The 21,886-nt window shown below is 45.4% G+C and overlaps 1 protein-coding gene and 1 pseudogene across 1 annotated transcript in view; one reads left to right on the forward strand and one right to left on the reverse strand.

The window, feature by feature from the left end:
- ASPRV1 (aspartic peptidase retroviral like 1) overlaps positions 1-21,886 on the reverse strand; it is a 116,173-nt gene that overhangs the window by 21,673 nt on the left and 72,614 nt on the right.
- On the forward strand, positions 18,908-20,969 carry LOC139019225 (large ribosomal subunit protein eL28 pseudogene; annotated as a pseudogene).

Below are 21,886 nucleotides of genomic sequence, written 5' to 3' on the forward strand. Positions count from 1 at the left end.
TTCTAAGAATTTATCTCAAAAGTTATCAGAGATGTAGACGGACATTTACGTACAAGAATATTACACCACTTATGATAAGCATAAAAATGTGGAAATTCTCTACATGTCTAAGAACAATAGGTTGGCTGAATAAGTTACAATGAATCCAATGATGATAGAATGTGGTCAGAAAGGATCACATTATAATAATATTTATTAACACAAAAAATGCTTACAATAAATGGTAATGTGAAAGAACTAGGACACCAAACTATATATATTTTAAGCTCAAAACAATTAAAATGATGCACACAAGCAAGAAGGAACTATGCCAATATATTAAAAGTACTTATTAATGGGTCATATAGAGTGAATTTTATTCTGAACATATTTATATATATTATAAATTTTCTACAATGAACATGTTACTTATAATCAGGAAAAAAAAGGTATCAGAAATCCCCAACCCATGGCAGTTCCTCAAAAATTTAAACACAGAATTACCATATGACCTGGCAATTTCACTACTAAGTATATATATAATCAAGAGAACTGAAAACATATGTCCACACAAAAAACTTGTACATGAATGGTCATGGCAATATTATTTATAACTAGAGGCCCAATGCACAAAGTTCATGCAAGAATAGGCCTTCCTTCCCCTGGCTGCCGGCACCGGCTTCCCTCTGGCACCTAGGACCCGGGCTTCCCTCCCAGCCCCGGGTTCATCCGGAAAGTCATCTGGAAGGACATCTGGTCTAATTAGCATATTACACTTTTATTAGTGTAGATAGCCAAAAAGTGTAAACAACTCGCATGTCCATTGTGATACACAAGATGTGGTCTACCCATACAATGGATACTGTTCAGCAATAAATAGGAATGAAGTACTGACACATGCTTCAACATGGATAAACTCAGAACTTTAAGTGAAAGATGCCAGACACAAAGGCCACTATTGTATGATTCTATTCATATGAAATGTCCAGAATGAGCAAATACCTAGAGACAGAATTAGTGGTTGCCAGCTTCTGGGGGGTAGGGAGTGACTGTGAACGATCCAGAGCTTCTTTTTGGAGTGATGAAAATGTTCTGGAATTAGACAGTGATGATGGTTGCACAAACTTGTGAATATACTAAAAATCACCGAATTGTACACTTTTTAGTTGTTGTTAATCCTCACCCAATGATATTTTGTTCTATTTTTGAGAGAGAAAAAGAGTGTGAGAGAAAAACATTGATGTGAGAGACACACATCGATAGGTTGCCTCCTGTACGAGCTCAGACCTGGGCTGTGGATCAAACCTGCAACCTAGGTGCGTGTCCTTGACTGGGAATAGAAACTGTGACCCTTTGTGGGCCGATGCTCTAATCACTTAGCAAACCAGCCAGGGCAAAATTATACACTTTAAAGGATGAATTTTGTGGTTTGTGGATTATTATCTCAATTTTCAAGAAAGAGAAAGAGAAAGAAAAAAATTCCCCTATCCAAATGCCACATTTCACTTCTACTCATACTTTTCTTTTTTTAAAAAAAAATGTTTTCCTTACTTGTAAATGATGCTCAGGCTCGTTGAACCCAGGTGTCCCCCAAGCCAGGCCCATGTAGGCAGAGCAGGTGGCCATCTGTTTATGTGGTGGTCGGAATCCTGAGAAGGTGACTGTGACTGGACATCTCTCCCCAATCAGTTCGTTCGTTCCTTCCTTCCTTCCTTCCTTCCTTCCTTCCTTCCTTCCTTCCCTCCCTTCCTCCCTCCCATATTAGAGCTACACTGCCTGGAGGCCCACAATGAAGAACTAATCTTTAGAGTTACCCTTTGAAATAGACACCCTGTCCCATCACATCTCCCCTTTATAAAATACAAGTTTCCTGGAATTTTACACTTACCACCTATGTGGGAATTAATTGATTGAGCCTGCTAACACAGAGCTGGCTGAAAGGGAAGGAGACACAGGAGCTAAGCTTTAATTAGAGTAACGGGAAAGGAAAGGTACCTTTCAGAGTGGACACTGGCACTGGGAATGTCACTGACCCCTGCGAGTCCGAGACCTGAAACCGTGGTCCTTCTGCCCAATGTTGCTAACACCAATAGAATGAAACTGTTTGGTAAAGCAGATCAGAAACTTTATTCTTTGGCGAAGGAATGGAAAAGGACAAGCTTATGCTCTAGAGATCCCTTCTGCCCGATTCTGGGGAGTTAGGAAAGTTGGGGTTTAGAGTGCATTAGGTAGGTTCAGGGGCATAGATTTTCAAGAAAAGGGTGGAGTTCTCAGACTTCCAAAGGAGTATGTGCAGTTCCCAAACATGCTTGGAACATGCCTAGCCAAACATCTCATGTCTCATTTTAATGTTAAATCTCCACCCCTGGCCGTGATAGAATGCTAATGAATAAAAGTTCATCAAAAGGTCACTTGGGAAGGGTTTTCAGACGCCTTCTGAGGCAGAACTCCATTTCCCTAAATTCCCAGTGGGACTGTCAGCACTGAATCCAACCCAGCCAATGAGACTCCATCTGGAGACCACACAAGGAGGCTGGCCTACTTCTGCCCAAAGGCAGCCTTCCTATTCCTGAAACCCCAGGCTCAACTTTCCTGGCCTTCCTGAGGTCTCAGAGTCAACCTTTACTTAAGTCTGTGGGCAGGATTCTTCTAACAATTAGCTTTCTTTTTGGCTTATGTTAGCTACAGCCAAACTGATAAAGCATGCAAAACATGATGCCATCTAATAATCCCCATTATTTACTGAGTGTCTACCATGTGCCAAGAACAATGTGGGGCCCATCACATACATTAATCTAATTCTCATCCCACAGATGCAGAAACTGGGACTACTCAGAGAGATTAATACCATGTCTATAGTTCTACTATTAAAGAAGATGGAAAGGGGATTCAGGTCCAGTTTGATCTAGCTTCCAAGTCTAGGCTCGCTCTCCTTCCCTTCCCTTCCCTTCCCTTCCCTTCCCTTCCCTTCCCTTCCCTTCCCTTCCCTTTCCTTCCTTCCTTCCTTCTTTCCTTCCTTCCTTCCTTCATTCCTTTCCTTCCTTTCCTCCCTCCCTCCCTCCCTTCCTTCTTTTCTTCCCTCCTTCTTCCTTTTGGATTTGAACCTTGGGGCAGAGAACTGATTATCCAAACTCTTCAAGTTCATGGCACTTGATCACCACTGGTCCATGCAAAGCCCCTCTCTTATTTTTTTACCAAGTTAATATTATTCTTCCCACAGCACTGCACCACCTTCCCACTGCTCAGGATGATGGCTCACGTGTGATAGGGTTTGGCCTCTCACTAGCAGATACCAGGTATTGGGGAGAGTCAAACCTTGAGTTTGTTTCCTTGAAGATCAAAATCCAGTTTGACCTGGTAAACTTTTCCAGGTGACTCTCCAGCACTCCATCAATTGGCCAACCCATCAGCCCTAGGCTGGGCTGAAATGTGGAATTGGTAAGAAAGGGAAAGACCCAGTCTTCACCTTTAGGAAGTTTAAAATTCATTTATTTGTACACTCAACAAATACTTATGGTGCACTGACTTCATGTGCCAGGTTCAGAGATAAAAAGATACAGTTGGTGTCCTCTGAGAGCTAAAGCCCAGTCGGGGAAAAGACAATTAAGCAATTAGACCTGTGTCACAAGGCTGTGGTAGGGGAGGTGCAGGAAGTCAGGCCAACATGGAACCCAGGCCTGGGCATGGCTCAGAGAGTAACATTAACCAGGAACCAAGGAGAAAGAAAACCTATAAGTACAATTGTTTCTGCTCATATGCCTCAGCATCGTACAATCATGATGGTGGGATTTTCATCAGGTTTGGAGGGGAAATGTGGGGTGGCTAAACTTAAAATGCAAACTTTATGTCATGTGATAAATGAACTGTGGGAAGTCCTGAGGCACATGGCAGAGAAGGAAGCAGTCATCCTACACGAGACCTGCAGACTGGGGCCAGGGGAGGCCTGACTGGAGGCCTGCCTGACTGTTGAATGGGACACAGAGGTCCTGTATGCAGATACCTTCCCTGGGGAGTACAAACAGAGTGTCTAATATGAATCCCAATCAAAAGATTCCAGCAGAAGGCTCTGCCCTAGTTGGGCTGCTTCCCACGTGGGTAACTCCACATGTGGCTGGGATAATTAGAAGTGGGGCAGTGTAGCCATCAGTGGTGACTGACCCTCCTGAGCAGCCCAGCTGCCCAGCAGGTGAGAAGGCAGCAGTGGCACCCCCTCACACCCTACGCAGAAACTAGTGTGCCTGGACCCATATGTTCATAGCAGCACAATTCACCATAGCTAAGATCTGGAAACAGCCTAAGTGCCCATCAGTAGATGAATGGATTAGAAAACTGTGGTACATCTACACGATGGAATACTATGCTGCTGTAAAAAAGAAGGAACTCTTTTTTTTAAAAAAATATATTTTATTGATTTTTTACAGAGAGAAAGGGAGAGAGATAGAGAGTCAGAAACATCGATGAGAGAGAAACATCGATCAGCCGCCTCCTGCACATCCCCTACTGGGGATGTGCCCGCAACCCAGGTACATGCCCTTGACCGGAATCGAACCTGGGACCCCTCAGTCCTCAGGCCGACGCTCTATCCACTGAGCCAAACCAGTTTCGGCAAAAAGAAGGAACTCTTACCATTTGCAACAGCATGGATGGAACTGGAGAGCATTATGCTAAGTGAAATAAGCCAGTCAATGAAGGAAAAATACCACATGATCTCACTCATTCATGGATAATAAAGACCATTACAAACTTTTGAACAATAATAGATACAGAGGCAGAGCTGCCTCAAACTGATTGTCAAACTGCAGTGGGAAGGCCAGAGAGGGTTGGGGGGCAGGAGGGAGGGGAGTAAGAGATCAACCGAAGGACTTGTATGCATGCATATTAGCATAACTAATGGACATAAGACACTGGGGGGTAAGGGAGGGCAGAGGATTGTCAAGGGTGGGCGGGGGGGAAGGACACATATGTAATATCCTTTGTAATACTTTTAGCAAAAAAATTAAAATTAAAAAAAAAAAAGAAAGAAACTAGTGTGCCTGGGACAGAATCTGCTTGCTAGAGGCTGTCCCCTGGGGTAAGCGAAGCCCTCCCAATCAGCAAGTCCTATGGGGACACCTAAAAGGTCCTTTAACTCAGGCCCTTATGTCCCCAGTCAGAACCATATGGGACATCAGGACCTCACTGCTGGTCTCATGCTGACTGGGACCACTGATGGGGACCCAACCATGTGTGCCTCTCACTGGAAGCCAGGAGAGTGGGAGGCGACTGTGAGGTCACTCAGTGGGGAAGACTCTCGTCCTGAAGAGGAGCTCTGTCTGTGCAGCACCACAGCGCATGCTGCGTGACACCATTCTTCCCTCCCCTGCCAGCGTAGATGGCACAGGGCTGGGCTTGGCAGGGAAGGGCAGTTAGAATGGTGAGGAAAGCCCTGCAGATGTTGTGGGCTCGCCTTTGGGCCTTGAGGGATGGGCTACTTGGGTTAGGAAGAAAGGGAAAGGAGCAGGAATGTTGTTCCAGGATGAGGGAACAGCCTGAACAAAGGTGCAGAGGTGGGAACAGGCATCTGGCCAGAAGTCCAGCCTAAGTGAGAAGGCACCAGGAAAAGGAGCCCAGGAGAATAAGACACTCCAACCCCCCACCCCACCCCATCATCCTGCCAGTTCCTCCCAGCCTTCCCTCACAGCACGGGAGGCAGAACATGCCAATGTTCCCCCCGGGTGTCTCATCCTCTTGGCATCTCCTATCTCTTCTCCAAAGAGCCAAGCTCTGGAATCCATAGAAAACAAGGGTGGCCTTTCACTACCTTCATATTGTCCTTTCCTTCCTATTCCTCTGGGACTCCTGACTCTGATCATGGCTCTGAATGTACTTCTTCCTTTCATGGTAAAACAAAAATCCGCGCCCCCCCTCACCCCCCCCCCCCCCCCCCCACACACACACCTGCTTAAAAGTCTCCAACTGCCCTGGCCGGTGTGGCTCAGAGCTTAGAGCATCAGCCCTTGCACCAAAGGGTCATGGGTTCGATTCCCAGTCAAGGGCACATATGTGGATTGCAGGTCCGATCCCCGGCCCCAGTGGGAGTACCTGAGAGAGGAAACCAATCGAAGTGTCTCTCTCACATCAATGTTTCTCTTTCTTTCTCTCCCTTCCACTCTCTCTAAAACAATGGGGAAATGTCCTCAGGTGAGGATTTAAAAAACACACAAAACTCTCCAATGACTCCTCACTGCCTGTGGCAGAAAACCCCAAATCCTTACTCTAGGCTCGCCCCCACCCACTCCCCAGCCCCTCCACAGGCTGGCTCTGCCACTCCAGCCTCCCTCTCCCAGCTGCCACTGGCCTCAGGTCTTCCACCTCCTGACCTTTGCCTGTGCTGTCTCCTCTGCTGAGAAGGCTCTTGCCAGCAAGCTCCAACTTAAACATCATTTCTCCCAGAATGGTCTCAACTAGGAACTCCCTTCCACCCTCTCTCACTGGACCCTGTTTTTTCTGTCACACCACTCACCCCACTTTCTACAACTGTGTGTCTCTAACTTCCTGCTCACTCTCCACACTGGAGGGATCTGCTTCTCAAGGCGAGGTCTCTGTTTCATTCACCCCAATTCCCCAGAGACCAGCACACATCCTGACATGTATTTGTTTTCTAATATTTAAATGACACCCCTCTGGCTGTAGGGTGAAAATCTAAGCTCTAGGCACAAAGACCTTTCACAATCCGACCTTCACCTGTTCTCCTGCCTCTTGTCCCTCAAGGTGGCCACCCCCACTCTGCCTTCCTTAAGAACCCTGGACTCCAGCCAGACCCGGCTCCTTGCTATTTTTTTTTTTTTTTAAACATAAACTGCTTTCTTTTTTTTTTTTTTTCATCTTTTTTTTTTTATTGCTTAAAGCATTACAAAGGGTATTACATATGTGTCCTTTTTTCCCCCCCACCCTTGACAAGCCCCTGCCCTCCCTTACCCCCCAGTGTCTTATGTCCATTAGTTATGGTTATATGGATGCATACAAGTCCTTCGGTTGATCTCTTACTCCCCTCCCTCCTGTCCCCCAACCCTCCCTGGCCTTACCACTGAAGTCTGACAATCGGTTTGAGGCAGCTCTGCCACTGTATTTATTATTGTTCAAAAGTTTGTAATGGTCTTAATTATCCATGAAAGAATGAGAACATGTGGTATTTTTCCTTCATTGACTGGCTTGTTTCACTTAGCATAATGCTCTCCAGTTCCATCCATGCTGTTGCAAATGGTAAGAGTTCCTTCTTTTTAACAGCAGCATAGTATTCCATCGTGTAGATGTACCAAAGTTTTCTAATCCATTCATCTACTGATGGGCACTTAGGCTGTTTCCAGATCTTAGCTATGGTGAATTGTGCTGCTATGAACATCTGGGTGCATATATCCTTTCTGATTGGTGTTTCTGGTTTCTTGGGATATATTCCTAGAAGTGGGATCACAGGGTCAAATGGGAGTTCCATTTCCAATTTTTTGAGGAACCTCCATACTGCCTTCCATAGTGGCTGCACCAGTCTGCATTCCCACCAGCAGTGCACAAGTGTTCCTTTTTCTCCACATCCTCTCCAGCACTTGTCGTTTGTTGATTTGTTGATGATGGCCATTCTGACAGGTGTGAGATGGTACCTCATTGTTGTTTTGATTTGCATCTCTCGGATGATTAGTGACTTTGAGCATGTTTTCATATGTCTCTTGGCTTTCTGAATGTCCTCTTTTGAAAGGTGTCTATTTAGATCCTTTGCCCATTTTTTGATTGGATTGTTTATCTTCTTTTTGTTAAGTTGTATGAGTTCCCTATAAATTTTGGAGATTAAGCCCTTATCAGATATGACGTTGGCAAATATGTTTTCCCATGAGGTGGGTTTTCTTGTTGTTTTGTTGATGGTTTCTTTTGCTGTGCAGAAGCTTTTTATTTTGATGTAGTCCCATTTGTTCATTTTCTCTTTAGTTTCAACTGCCCTAGGAGCTGTATCAGTGAAGAAATTGTTTTGGCATATGTCTGAGATTTTGTTGCCTTTGTATTCTTCTAGAATTTTTATGGTTTCCTGTCGTACATTTAAGTCCTTTATCCATTTTGAGTTTATTCTTGTGTATGGTGTAAGTTGGTGGTCTAGTTTCATTTTCTTGCATATGTCTGTCCAATTTTCCCAACACCATTTATTGAAGAGACTATCTTGGCTCCATTGTAAAACATAAACTGCTTTCTGATCTCCATACTTTCCTATAAGCTTTTCTCTCAACAGAGAACGGCAAACTCCTATTTATCCTTCAATACTCATTTCAACATCCTTCCTGGACCCGCCCCAGGCAGCGTACCCTGTTCCTCCTCTCCCCACCTACCTGTCCTCTTTCTTGTTCACCATGAAACTCCTGGAGGCACCCTTTATTCCTCTTTATCTCAATGCCTATTACAGGTCTTGGCACACAGTAGGGCCTCAAAGCAAAGATCTTACATGCTGATTGGTTTCTACTCAGTAAGTGTGGGCTTCCTTGTAAGGTAGTTAACCCCCTGCCATGGGGAATTCTTTAGGCAGACCCTATACAACAATGTTTTTTCAAATGCTTTGTGATTCATTACACACACACACCCAAATATAAAAAAAAAAAAGTTTCACAATATGATACTTTTCTTTTTTTCTATGTGGTACACACTGGTATTTTTGTTATTTCATTTTTCATAAATGCTCATTTTAACCACTAAAAATTGGATACACAAGCCACAAATAGGTAGAGACCTAAAGTTTGAAAAATGGGCCCAATCTAGGTAGCACATGGGTTCCCTGACCTCCACAGTGCACCACTGCCTCTTTAGTGCCACTCCTTAGTTACTCTAAGTAACATACCCCATCAAAAGGGCGGTTCTTTTAGAACTGAGCAGGGACTAGAAAGGGATGAATCTGTTGACTGGGTACCAGCTTCAGGTACAGCTGCCTAGAGACCAAGGCCTTCCATTCATTCAACCCAACAAATATTTATTGAGTATCTACTATGTGCTGAGTGAGCACTGTCCTAGTCTCTTGGGATACAACGTGAATAAGAGATTTTTTTTAAAAAAATCCTGCCACAATGGTGAGGATATGTAGATATTGAAACCCTTGTGCATTGCTGGTGGGAATATAAAATGGTACAGCCACTGTGGAAGACAGTATGGAGGTTTCTCAAAAAATTAAACATAGCCAGTATGGCTCAGTTGGCTGGCCAGTGTGGCTCAGTTGGCTGGAGCATCATCTCATATGACAGAAGGTTGCAGGTTCGATTCCTGGTCAGGGCACATACCCAAGTTACAGGTTTGATCCCTGTTTGGGGCACATGTAGAAGGTAACCAATTGATGTTTCTCTCTCACATCAATGTTCCTCTCTCTCTCTCTCTCTCTCAACTCAACTATATATTTGTATTAGACATAGAATTATCATATACCAGCAATTCCACTTCTGGGTATACACCCGAAAGAATTGAAAGCAGGAACTAGAACAGATATTTGTACAGCAATGTTCATAGCAGCATTATTCACAATAGCCAAAAGGTGGGAGCAACTCAATTGTCCAGCAACAGGTGAGTGGATGAACAAATGCAACGTATACATACAATGGAATATTATTCAACCTCAAAAAGGAAATTCTGACACAGGTTACCACATAGATGAACCTTGAAGACATTATGCTAAGTGAAATAAGCCAGACACAAAAAGACAGGTATTGGTTGATTCCACTTATATGAGGTTCCTGGAATAGACAAATCCATAGAGATAGAGTAGCATGGTGGTTGCCAGGGACTGAGGGGCACAGGGCGGGGTAGTTACTGTTTAATGGGTATAGAGATTCAGTTTGGGATGAAAAAGTTCTGAAAATAGATGGTGGTGATGAGTGCAGAACAATGTGAACGTGCTTAATGCCACTGAATTGTACACTTAAAAATGGTTAAAATAGTAAATTTTATGTTATTATATTTTACCATATGTTTTTTTTAACTTGCTACTTGGACCTTATGTTCTAGCAGCAGAGACCTGGTGAAGAGCTCATTGACAAAGAGTAGGGATAACTCTCCGCACCGCAGAGCAAGGGTCATAAACCACGTCTGGTTCTGCAGAATCTGGGTGGGGCGGTAGGAGGGGTCAAGAAACAGGTTCCCCCAGCCTCTCTTCACGGAGAACACTTCCCCTTGTAACTGTCTTCAATGTTAAGCATGTTCAGATAAAGTTTTGGGGAAAAGGTCACCAGAGAGATCCACCAATCGTAGCAAAGATGCCGATCTGGTAGAAGATATTGATGATGGGGAAGGCTATGTATGTCTGGGGTCAAGGGGTATATGGGAAATCTCTGTACATTCCTCTTAATTCTGCCGTGAACCTAAAACTGTTCTAAAATAATAGTGTGTTTTTTGGAGGGAGGGTGGGGAGTGGCACCGCTGCTTAAAAACATTTTTTTCTAAACCACTGCCTTCCTTCTGTAGAATGACCACTGGGTGAGAGATGTTTCCATAAAGAGTGAGCAAGCAGGGACCACTTTGCAGGAAAGGTCCCCTGAGTACTGGCAAGTAGTACTGGCTTTGTGAGGAAGGTCTTGTGAGTAGACAAGGGTTTGAGGAGCAGCAGACCGGCCTGGAAGGGTAGGACTCTCAGAGCCCTTCTGGCCCTTCCCCGGGGCTGGGGTGTTCAGATATTAGATCTCTGGCTCCATCTCCTCCTGAGGGCAGGGTTCTCAGCTGAGTCACCTCTGGTCTTGAACAGGGTGGGGTGTGGAAACAGCACCTGATTTTGGCCTGGGAAACCTTGACTTCAAGTTCCAGCTCTGCTCTTTCTGAGACACTTAATGTCCCAGCCTGTTTACTTAACTGTAAAATGGGATGACCTGACACCTCCCAAGATATGATGTGCATGACACCACCGGAAGACGCCCAGCAAAGTGCCAGGCATTGAAAGGGTGTGCACAGGAAGCTTTAGGGTTTGGGCCCTAAAGCTAAGGAATGTAGGTCCCAACTGTGCTTGGGAGGCCCCGAGGCAGGGCCCTGCACCCTCAAACCTGCCCAGCTAGACTGGCCAATCCTAGCATTTTCTTGGGGTACACAAGAGGCACCTTGTGCACAGCCACCCCCACAGCAAACAGCCAGAGAGCATGGGACCAAGACAGCAGCCCTGAGATGCCTGAAAATGCTGTGGAGCCCAGTCACGGTTTCAGGAGCTGGTTTCCAAGGAAGGAGGTCCCAGGCCACCACCCCAGGAACCTTCCCCAAGCCCCTTCTCCACATGTGACAGCTCTCCACTTTCCACCCTGGGCTGTGACTTCTTAAAGGCAGGGATCCAACCTACTCCTCTTTACTGTCCCAGCACACAGAGCTCAGTAACTGTGTGATAAATCAGTGGTGGTGGTGGTGACAATGACAGGGACAGGGACAATCACAGCAGCTGTCTGGTACATGACCCTTACCACAAGCATGGCGCCATTTTAAGTGCCTTGCTTTAATTCTTCTAAACCTCATGAAAGCCCCAGCAGGTGTGTGCTACTGCCATGATACTTATTGTTTTTTAAATCTTTATTGTTGAAAGTATTACATATGTCCCCTCTTCCCTCCCCCATTGACCCCTTTTAGCCCACCCTCATCCCCTACCCTAGGCCTTCACCACACCATTGTCTCTGTCCATGGACTATGCGTATATGCATACAAGTTCTTCGGGTTCTCTCTTCCCACCCACCCCTACCTTCCCTCTGAAATTCGACTGTCTGTTCCATGCTTATATGTCTTTGGATCTATTTTGTTCAACAGTTTATTTTGTGGAATCTAATGATCCTTATTTTTAATGAAGAGACTAAGGTGTAGAGAGTAACTTGCCAAGGCCACATACAAAGTGACAGAAGCAGGATTTGAACCCTTGTACTGCTGCTACAAAGTGCTGACTCCTTATGGGGCAAAGGGATGTCGAGGGAAGGGACTTTAGCATCCTCAGGCCACTTTCTTAGCAGGCTCTGCAGTGCCCTCTGAGATGTCCCAATATTGTTCAAAACTTCCACTGACAGGGAAAACCCAGGGCATCTTTTGCAGATGGAATCCAGGCCTGCTCTCAGGTGGCCCACCCTGTGGAAATACATAATTGGCCCCCCCCTTCACCCTTAAGTGGCTCTTCAGGTATCTGGACTCACCTCTCTGCCCCCAGCTAAAGGCCCCGGCCTCATCACCCACTCCTCTGTCCACAGACCCTCTCCTTCCTGGTGGCCTGCTCTCAATGTTTCCAACTTGGTTAGTCTCCAAGACCCCGGCCACACACTGGACATCCATGTGGGCTAAGGAGTGGGGAGTGGAGAAGGGCTGCATTCCCTCCTTTGTCCTGGGTCCACAGTCTGGTCTGTGGAAAACCAGTCTCCTAGGGCTCCTCCAAAGCCATCTGGATGAGTAATTTTGTTAAATCCAAATATAAAATGTTACATTTTCCCTTGTAAAATTCCCTCCTTTTTCCACCCTAACAAGACTGGTTTGAATCCTGACTTTGTCACCCCAAAGCCATTTCACTTGTCCCTCCCAGGGCTGTGTCATCTGTAGCCTAGAGTTGTTATTTTTTTAACTGCTAAACAGGACAAGTTTCAGTTTCCTCATCAGTGTTTAAATCTAGGACTAGTAAATGGGTGTGTCTCTGGTTAGACCACACCTCTCCCCAGAAATGCTAATTCAGGGGTGCTAGTCAATCTGGATGAATGAGACAGGTGGGGAATGTGAAAGGTGGACTTTGCCCCAGAAAGGGTTGGGGGTTCCACTAACATATCCCCTATTTTTGGGAGATTCATTTCACCCCATATGATCTGTGTTACTTTCTCCCATTTGAGGACTATTCTCAAGGGAGACAGAGTTGGAAACAAATGGGAATTGGGACCGTTTCTTTCTCTCTGGCATTAACACTCCACACCTTCCCCTAGCAGAGAGCCTGTCTTCGCCTTGCTCATCCCCTTGCTCAAAACAGACGTTAATAACGAAGCAAACAAGCAGCCTCTGTGCTGGCCGGGCTTTCTCTACAATCACTGCTTCACTTCTGGACTTCATTCCTTCTGGACGTTCTAACATGAGTGGATTGCACACCAGGTATCATGTAAGCTCATCTGTCTTCTTCTTTTTACACTTTGATCCTTTTTACACTTTGACCCATTAAAATCATTTGTGACCCTATCATCAGAATCTAACCTCCACTAGTCAGAATGCTTAAGGTTGGGTGGCTTTTTCTACTCCTCACATTACTATATTCCTACCGAAGAAAAGAATTCCATTGGTCGGCTTCTTAGAACCACCAATTAACCAAGCCCTGCTCCATTTCTGGCCTTGGAATGGCTTTGCAAACCTCTGAAGTTTTGACTCAGACTTTTGATATTATGCTCTCGTTTAATATTACTATTCTCCCCCATAAGGAGAAACAGTTTCATCATTTTGTAATCAAAACAACATTTTCAAGTATCAACAGAAGGATGTGTAATGCACTATGCATTCATTCTGTATCAATGATTTTCAACCAGTGTGCTGCAAGAATTTTTAAAACATGCAATAACTGACCATTTAATCAGGGGCACTGACCTCTTTTCCCTTAGATTGGCAAATAAAAAAGTGACAACAGCTAACACAATAGTCATCTGGTGTGAATGAATCAAAATTATACCTTTTTTTGTAGGATCAGCAAAAAATAAAACATTTTTTGGTGTGTCACGTAATTTTAGTAATTAGTTTATATGTGCCATGAGCTGAAAAGGGTTGAAATTTGTTGTACTATATAATAATCTATTGTTAAGACAGAAACCTCCTAGTGGTGTGACACATCTCCAACCCCACTGCCTTCTACTTAACGCTCACTTTCACAGATGGTGTAGAATAAATAATCTTTGTCTCAGAAATATCTGACTTTCTTTTAAGGTCCCCGACTGGAACACCCCTGCAGTCACCTGACATAACTCACAGAAGCAGATCTGGAGATCAGGTGGCCAGGGAGCCAGGGAAAAACTGGCTACCAAAGGAAAGGAGACCAGGCCCTGCCTCAGTGAGGGGGCTGCCCCAGGCAAAGTGAAGAGGGGGAATTCATCCTCCAAGCGCACCCCACACACACACTGCTCCCTGAAAACCCACCCCAGCCCAAATATTCAGTGGCTTTGGATGCCCTCTGGTCATTTAGGCCACCCCACCCAGGCCTGCCATCCCCAGGGAGTGTTCAGCTCAGAGTCCCCTCTCTACACCTATCAGTGCATCAGGGAGCCACTGTCAGCAAGTTTTCAGACTGGAAAGAATTTATTCCCAAGTTCACATTGGTGAACAAAAGACTCCAACAATAATGGATGGGTTTGCCAAAACCGGTTTGGCTCAGTGGATAGAGCGTCGGCCTGCGGACTGAAGGGTCCCAGGTTCGATTCCCGTGAAGGGCATGTACCTGGGTTGCGGGCACATCCCCAGTAGGAGATGTGCAGGAGGCGGCTGATCGATGTTTCTCTCTCATCGATGTTTCTAACTCTCTATCTCTCTCCCTTTCTCTCTGTAAAAAAATCAACAAAACATAAAAAAAAAAAATGGATGGGTTTTACCCTGTGAGGCTGACTAGAGCATGAGGGTGGAGGGGGTGGGGAGATCTTGCTCCATTACCTGAGATCACAGCATGCCTTACACCCATGAAGGGTATGACTAGCCCTAATCAGGAGCAGCTCAATAGCATTGAATTTATACCGAATCACTGAAATTCTCATGAATTACTTTTTCTGAAAAGTGAAACTTCAATGGCCAAAACACTGTTTGGCCAATTTAAAGGGAAATCTTACCACAATGTGGCACATAGTTCCCTAACACCTTAAAAAAAATCCTTTTCCACTGGTGTTGTTATGGGCATTCCCTATGGAACTAGACAATAACGTGACTGTGTTTCCTTCTTATCGTTTCTCTGTCCTCTCCATGGCCTTCACATTCCTGTTATCTACAAGCCCGTCTCTAATAACTACCTACCGCCACCACCCTTCCAGGCCATTTCTTTTCCTCTGCAGGGTGTTGAGAGCCACTCTTGTTAGGATAGCATGCTAAAAAATAAACGCCAACAGAGGGGTAAAACACCTGGTTTACATGCAGGGGTTTTGATGTAGTTATTTCAGTGGTTTCTGTTTTCAGTAACTCCCAGTTCAGGACTAAAGTCCAAAGGGAAAGGGGACTCCAAGACTTACTCCCTCCTGGAATGCTCCCTAGATGTATTTGTCCTCCATCCTCTGGCTGGTCAGATGTCTCTATTGTGGTGCTGCAGGCAGGAGCTCCATGTCTTGCTCTTCCTGCTGGTTGTAGCCCCACAGGGGATGCCACTGGTGAGCCCCCACTGGGCCTGGGAGCTGTGCTTCCATGAGGAGCCTCATCAAGAGGGCTGAGATACTCAGTCCTGTGGCACCTGACACGGACCTGACATCTTTCTCCCGGGTGTCTGGAGTAGAGACTTCCCACCCCCTCCCACAGCATGAGACAGCATCTGTGACCATGGCCACTTGATGGCACAACCACCTGGGGCCCTGAAAGGAGACTCCAAGGAGAGAGCAGAGCGTCACCAGGTGGACCGCCATCAGGAGCACGCGGCTTCCAGAGTCGTCATCTGCCAGCTCTTCGAGGAGCCCAGGGGGGTGACGTCTGGACAGGGCCACTTGGCCTGTGTTTGGAGCTGTTCTGAGCAGCAATGATCTGCGTTTTCCGCCCTGTGCATTGTGCTGCATTACTGAGTTGTGAAATCAGTTTAATGGGTCACAACCAGTATTTTTCTTTAGAAGAAATAAATGGAACAGGATGGAAAGTAGCCAAGTACCTTTTTTACAAAACACTTGCTTCGGTGTTATGTATCGGTATGTATGTCTGTGGTAGTTGGGACATGAGATTTCTTTCTCCCGGGGAGTGGAGATGTAGCTGGAGAAGGAAGTCTAAGGGGCAGTGAGCTGACACACATCCATCCTACGGCTGTATCTTCCTAAGATCCATCCCTGTCACTCCCACCAGCAACTGGGCAGTCAATGGAATCTGTTCAGGGCCCTAGGACTGCCTCACCTGGAAGGCGCAGGAGTCTGGGAAGCCTTCTTGGAGGAAGTGGGGTTTGCTGTGGCATGAGCAGAATAACAAATAGGGAGATAGGGTGGCAGGGCATAAGGAAAGGCACAGGCACTGTCTTGTCCTTGGAAGGAGGAGTGGGGCAAACAAGGGTCGGGAGAAGCGGGTGAGGGAGGCTGTAGATACCTGCCTCCTTGGGGAGGCAAAACAAGGGCCAAGGCTACAGAGGTGAGAGAAGGAAAGCCCATTTGATTTCAAAGACCCATTTTCAAAGGTACCTCTGTGGAGTATTGATAGTGGAGCAGCGAGTGGGGTATCAGACCCAGTGTCCCTATATCTCATTGATCCAGTAAATGCAACCTAATAGTATCTGCTTTTCTTTTGTCGATTTAAATTTAACTTTTAATTAATTAAAATAAAAAATCTAACCTTGGCCAGTGTTGCTAAATGGTTAAAGTGTCGGCCTGTGCATGTAAGGATCACAGGTTCAATTCCTGGTCAAGGGCACGTACCTGGGAAACAGGTTCAATTCCTGGCCCTGGTAGGTGTTCACGAGGCAACCAATTGATGTGTCTCTCTCACATTAATGTTTTTCTCTCCCCCCCACCCTTCCCTCTCCCTCTCTCCCTTCCACTGTCTCTTAAAAAGCAATGGAAAATCCTGCATTCAATGTATTCCATCCCTGGGAACTACTTTCAAGCCAGAAGCAAATGAAGTCCAGCAGGATGAGACTTTTCACCTAAAATTAATCTCATAGATATGAGATGACAGAAATAGCAGTGGGGAAATGTTAGGGGCAAAAATAGAATGTTGGGGGCTAGGTATAGTTATAAGAAATATTAATCATGCTCTGTTAACCATGATTGCCTTGCTCCGATTAAAGAAAGGACATTCTAAATAATACTAATAATAAAGCAATGGAAAAATATCCTCAGGTCAGGATTAACAAAAAATAAAAAATCTAGTTCCTCAATTTACACTATCCACATTTCAAATACTCAATAGCCACTTGTGGCTATGGTATTGTATAGCCCAGAAAAACATTTCCAGCAATGCAGAAAGGTTTACTGGACAGGGATGTTCTAGAGTAAATGAATAATCCATTCCAGGTTCACCTTCCCTCAGGAAGGCAACACCTTCCATTAGTCCTATTACACCTCTAGTTCTAAGTGCAAATGTTTCTGGAAGAGATAGTGAAATTCTTACCAAAGAGTAGGATCTCCAGGGCCTGAAGAGAGTCATAGTCTAAGAAGCCATCCACCAGATGCTGAATATGTGTGACAGTTTGGGGGGTAAAGGGATGTCAGAAAATAGGACCCTGCCCCCAACTGAATGCCCCATCTGAGGATACTGATGGATAAGGACTAAGCTCCTCCATCAGATGTGGAAAACTTTGAGACCTATGAGGAAAGGAAGTGACCCAGAGTCAGTATTCATCTTTAAGTGAGAAGACTGAGTTCATTCCCCCACAGTCCTCAGCAAGGGGGTTATTACATGAGAAAGAAGCACTTTTCTACTTCTAGAGAGAGAATAAGAAGTGAATGAAGGTTCACAAGTGAATGCTTGTGAACTTGGCCCTCTTCTGTCCTCTATGTTCACTCAATGACCAGGCCCATGGCTTTATCTCCTTCATACCAGTGATTCCCTGAAAAACACCATAGGCCCAGGCCTAGAGAGTCAAATACTAACTGATTTCCACCAGGAGCCTTCACTCAACAATCCCAAAGGGAATTATAACAATCTCTGGTCCGCTGCTCTCCCCCTTCCTTTATTTCCTATTCTGGCTCATCCTCCCCCTGCTCGCTCTATTATTCAGTCAGCACCCTGTGAGTCACCCCAGACTCCCCCCGCCCCCAGCCACTTCCTTGCTCCACCACTCAAAGCCACCATATCTTGGCCACCTCTCCACTCTGCCTTGAATCGGCCCTGCTCGATCCCCTCTAGCCCTCACTACCACAGGAGCCACCCACTGGCTGTCCTGCTTCCATTCATAGCCACCTCCAGACCAGTGGCTCTTAACCATGAATAAGCAACAGAATGAGAGGAGTTTAAAATCTAGATTCTGACTCAGTACATCTGGCCAGGTTGAGCTTGTGTATTTTGCGAAAGTGCCCCAGGTGATTCTGATGCATACCCTTCTTTAAGAATCACTGCCGCGCCTCCTCTTGATTAATAACAACAAAAACAACAATTAAAATTTTTTGTGCACTTACATGTACTGCCTCATGTAATCTTCATGACAACCCTGTGAGGTAGGAGCTATCATCTATTTACTCCCATCTTACAGTTGTTAAAACTGAGGCACAAAAGTCCCATGGCTAATAAAGGGGGAGGATTGGAACATGACCCACTACTCTTAGCCATTTTGCTCCCCACATCACTGTACAGACTTGACATTTGGCTCACTCTTTAACATCCTTTAACGATAATTCTAGAAAAATAAGGCATCCTGGGGGCATACTCATGATTTCCCTCTCTACCCAACCTCCCACCAACAGCTTCTTAACTGGAAAAGAAATACCTTGATCAGGGTGGTCATTATATAGTGTACACATATGGAAAAATTCACTGAGATAGGTGATTGGGATCTGTGAGTTTACTATATGCTTATTACTACTCAATAAAAACAATCCTGAAAACATCACTTGAATAAGAAAGAATGTAACAAATGTGAAATAGGGAAAACATGCATGCACAAAAGCTATCATGATGCTGGCAATTATGAAGAATTCTTTCTGGAATAACACACTTAAGAACAGATTAGGAAAAGATCCCCAGATCGAACCCATAGGAAATCCTTAGAGGAGAACAGGCTTAGAGAAAACACTGGCTGGAGGCAGGGACCTTGCAAGATGGACAGGAAAATCCAGTAAAGCCTGGCTTGGCTACGGGGGCGGATATGGCTGGAAGCTATGGTGGCCATAGCAGTATGGACAAAGGGGCTCTGGGGGTCCACAGGACTATCTGGGCCAGAGTCTGGGGGCTGCCCCAAGTGGAGGTCAATGGCAGTGAGGGGCTTCTTCCTAAACAGTCCGTGTGATGTCTATACCAAGAGGAAAGTCCAGCCCCACCAAATCCAGCTTCTGGAATGTTTGTACTTATGATTTTAAACAAGCCAAACTGGGGTCAACTGTTTCCAGCTCCCACTGTGCAGTCCAAGGGAGCAGGGCTTGGCATAATGATTCTGAAGCCTACCCTAAAAGACCAAAGAAAATTCTGAGAAAGAAAAAAAAAAGCATGATGACACATATACCTTATCCAAGCACCTATTGAGATATATTTAAAGAAAATGTGATCAAAACAGATGGAACAAACAATTCACTGGAACAGACCACAGAGACCGAAAGCAGACCCAGATATACATGGAAGCGAATTGTAAGATACAGGTAGTATTTAAGATAGATATTTTAATCATAAGTGACTTCAGAAAAAATAAGTTAAATCCTTAACTGTCACAATTCACCAAAATACCACAAATTCTGTCTAGACTAGAAGTTAAATGTAAAACAACAAAAAACAAAAACATTAAAGTATTATGAGAGAATTTATGTGCATATATAATTCTGTAGCAGAAAAAGCCTTTCTGAGCTGACACAAGACAGAAACCAGGCCAGGCTTAGAGATCCAAATACCAACAAGTTCTCTCCAGCAGGAGCCTCCGTCAACAATCCCAAAGGGAATTATAACAATCTCTGCCTCCTACCCGCTTCCTATATTCCTGATTCTGGCTCACCCTCCACCTGCTCACTCTTGTCGTCCAGGTCAGCATCCTGTGAGTCACCCCAGACTCCCCCTCCTTCTTCACTTCCCCACCCAAGTCACATCTTGATCACCTCCCCACTCCGGCTAGAATCTGCCCAGCTGAATCCTTTCCAGCCTGGCCCTGATGCAGGTCTTGTCCTGCCACCGCTGTGCCAGCACAGGGGCCACATGGGCCTCCCTGCTTCCAGTCACAGCCACCTCCAGCCCAGTGGTTTGGAAAGCCTGTATGGAGTACCTTGACTACATGGACATCTGAGATTTATGAATGCTTAAATAGTAAACAAAAACTAAACGGCAAACAACAACCTAGGACAAAGTATTTGTAATATAAGAAATACAGCCCTGCCCTAGCTGGTTTGGCTCCGTGGATAGAGCGTCCACCTGGGGACTGAAGGGTCCCAGGTTCCATTCCAGTCAAGGGCACATGCGGGGGTTGCCGGCTTGATCCCCACTAGGGGGCGTGCAGGAGGCAGCTGATCAATGATTCTCTCTCATCATTGATGTTTCTATCTATCTCTCTCTCTCTCCCCCTTCCTCTCTGAAATCAATAAAAATATATTTTAAAAGAAAGAAATACAGCCCTACCCGGTTTGGCTCATTGGATAGAGCCTGCAGACCACAGGGTCCCAGGTTTGATTCCAGTCAAGGACACGTACCTTGGTTGCAGGCTCCTCCCCAGCATAGGCCCTGGTCGGGTCTCATGGTCTTTCCCTCTCTCTTCTACTCTCCCCGCCTCCGCCCCCCAAATCAATGAAGCAGCGTGAGGAGCTGCCATCTCTGCCCACCTGCAATGGATGATCGTGCGGAACTGCTCCAGCTTCCTGATCAAGAGGAACAAGCAGAGGTACAGCACCGAACCCAATAACCTGAAGGCCCGAAACTCCTTTGGCTACAACAGGCTGATTCACTGCAAAACGGTGGGCATGGAGCCTGCCCCCGATGGCAAAGGTGTAGTGGTCATCATGAAGTGGAGATCCGGCCAGCGAAAGCCAGCCACTTCCTATGTGCGCACCAGCATCAACAAGTACACGCGGGCCACCAAGCAGCATCCAGCACATGATCCGCAAGAACAAGTACCGCCCAGATCTGTGCATGGTCGCCATCCGCAGGGCCAGCGCCGTCCTGCGCAGCAGAAGCCCGTGATGGTGAAGAGGAAGCGGCCCTCCCACCAAGAGCTCCTAAGTACCCCTCCCCCCTAAAGCAATAAAGGTATCAGCCAGCTCTCCTCAAAAAAATCAATGGAAAAATATCCTCGAGCGAGGATTAACAATAAATAAATAAATAAATAAATAAATAAATAACCGAAAGTAAAAAATAGACAGCCCTGGCCAGTTTACTCAATAATTAGAGTGTCAGCCCTGGGACTGAAGGATCATGGGTTCGACTCCTGGACAAGGGCACATACCTTGGTTGCAGGTTCAATCCCCAGTCCTGGTGCGGCACTTGCGAGAGGCAACCAGTCAATGTGTCTCTTTCATATTGATGTTTCTCTCTCTTTCTCCCTTCCTCCCTCCCTTCCACTCTCTCTCTAAAGATCAATGGGAAAAATACCCTTGGTTGAGGATTTTTTTAAAAAGAAAGACATAGAGTTAATACCCTCAATATATATCAAGTACTCTTATAATCAATAAGACAAAAAGAATAAACCACACTAAATAATAATAAAATACTGCACAAAAGAAATATACTTTTTAAAAATTGATTTCAGAGAGGAAAGGAGAGGGAGAAAGAGATAGAAACATCAATGGTAAGAGAGAATCATTGATTGGCTGCCTCCTGCACACCCCACACTGGGGATCGAGCCCGAAACCCGGGCATGCGCCCTGACCAGGAACTGAACCGTGACCTCCTGGTTTACTTCTGGTTTATAGGTCAACACTCAACCATTGAGCCAGGCCAGCCGGGCAGGAATATACTTTCTAATAGGAAAAGAGATAAAGCACATAAACAATTTGTCAAAAGAGAATCACCAATGACTAATTAGCCTGTAAAAAAAAGTCTATCTATATATATAAAAGGCTAAGTGACCGACCATCTGGTACATATGACACGCACTGACAATCTAAAAATAAACGTTGACTCGCACATGTGAGATACATATAAAGCTGTCATTGGC

Source organism: Myotis yumanensis, unplaced genomic scaffold, assembly GCF_028538775.1.
Source record: "Myotis yumanensis isolate MYYU_CA2020_CCGP unplaced genomic scaffold, mMyoYum1.0.hap1 SCAF_11, whole genome shotgun sequence".
Lineage (NCBI taxonomy): Eukaryota > Metazoa > Chordata > Mammalia > Chiroptera > Vespertilionidae > Myotis > Myotis yumanensis.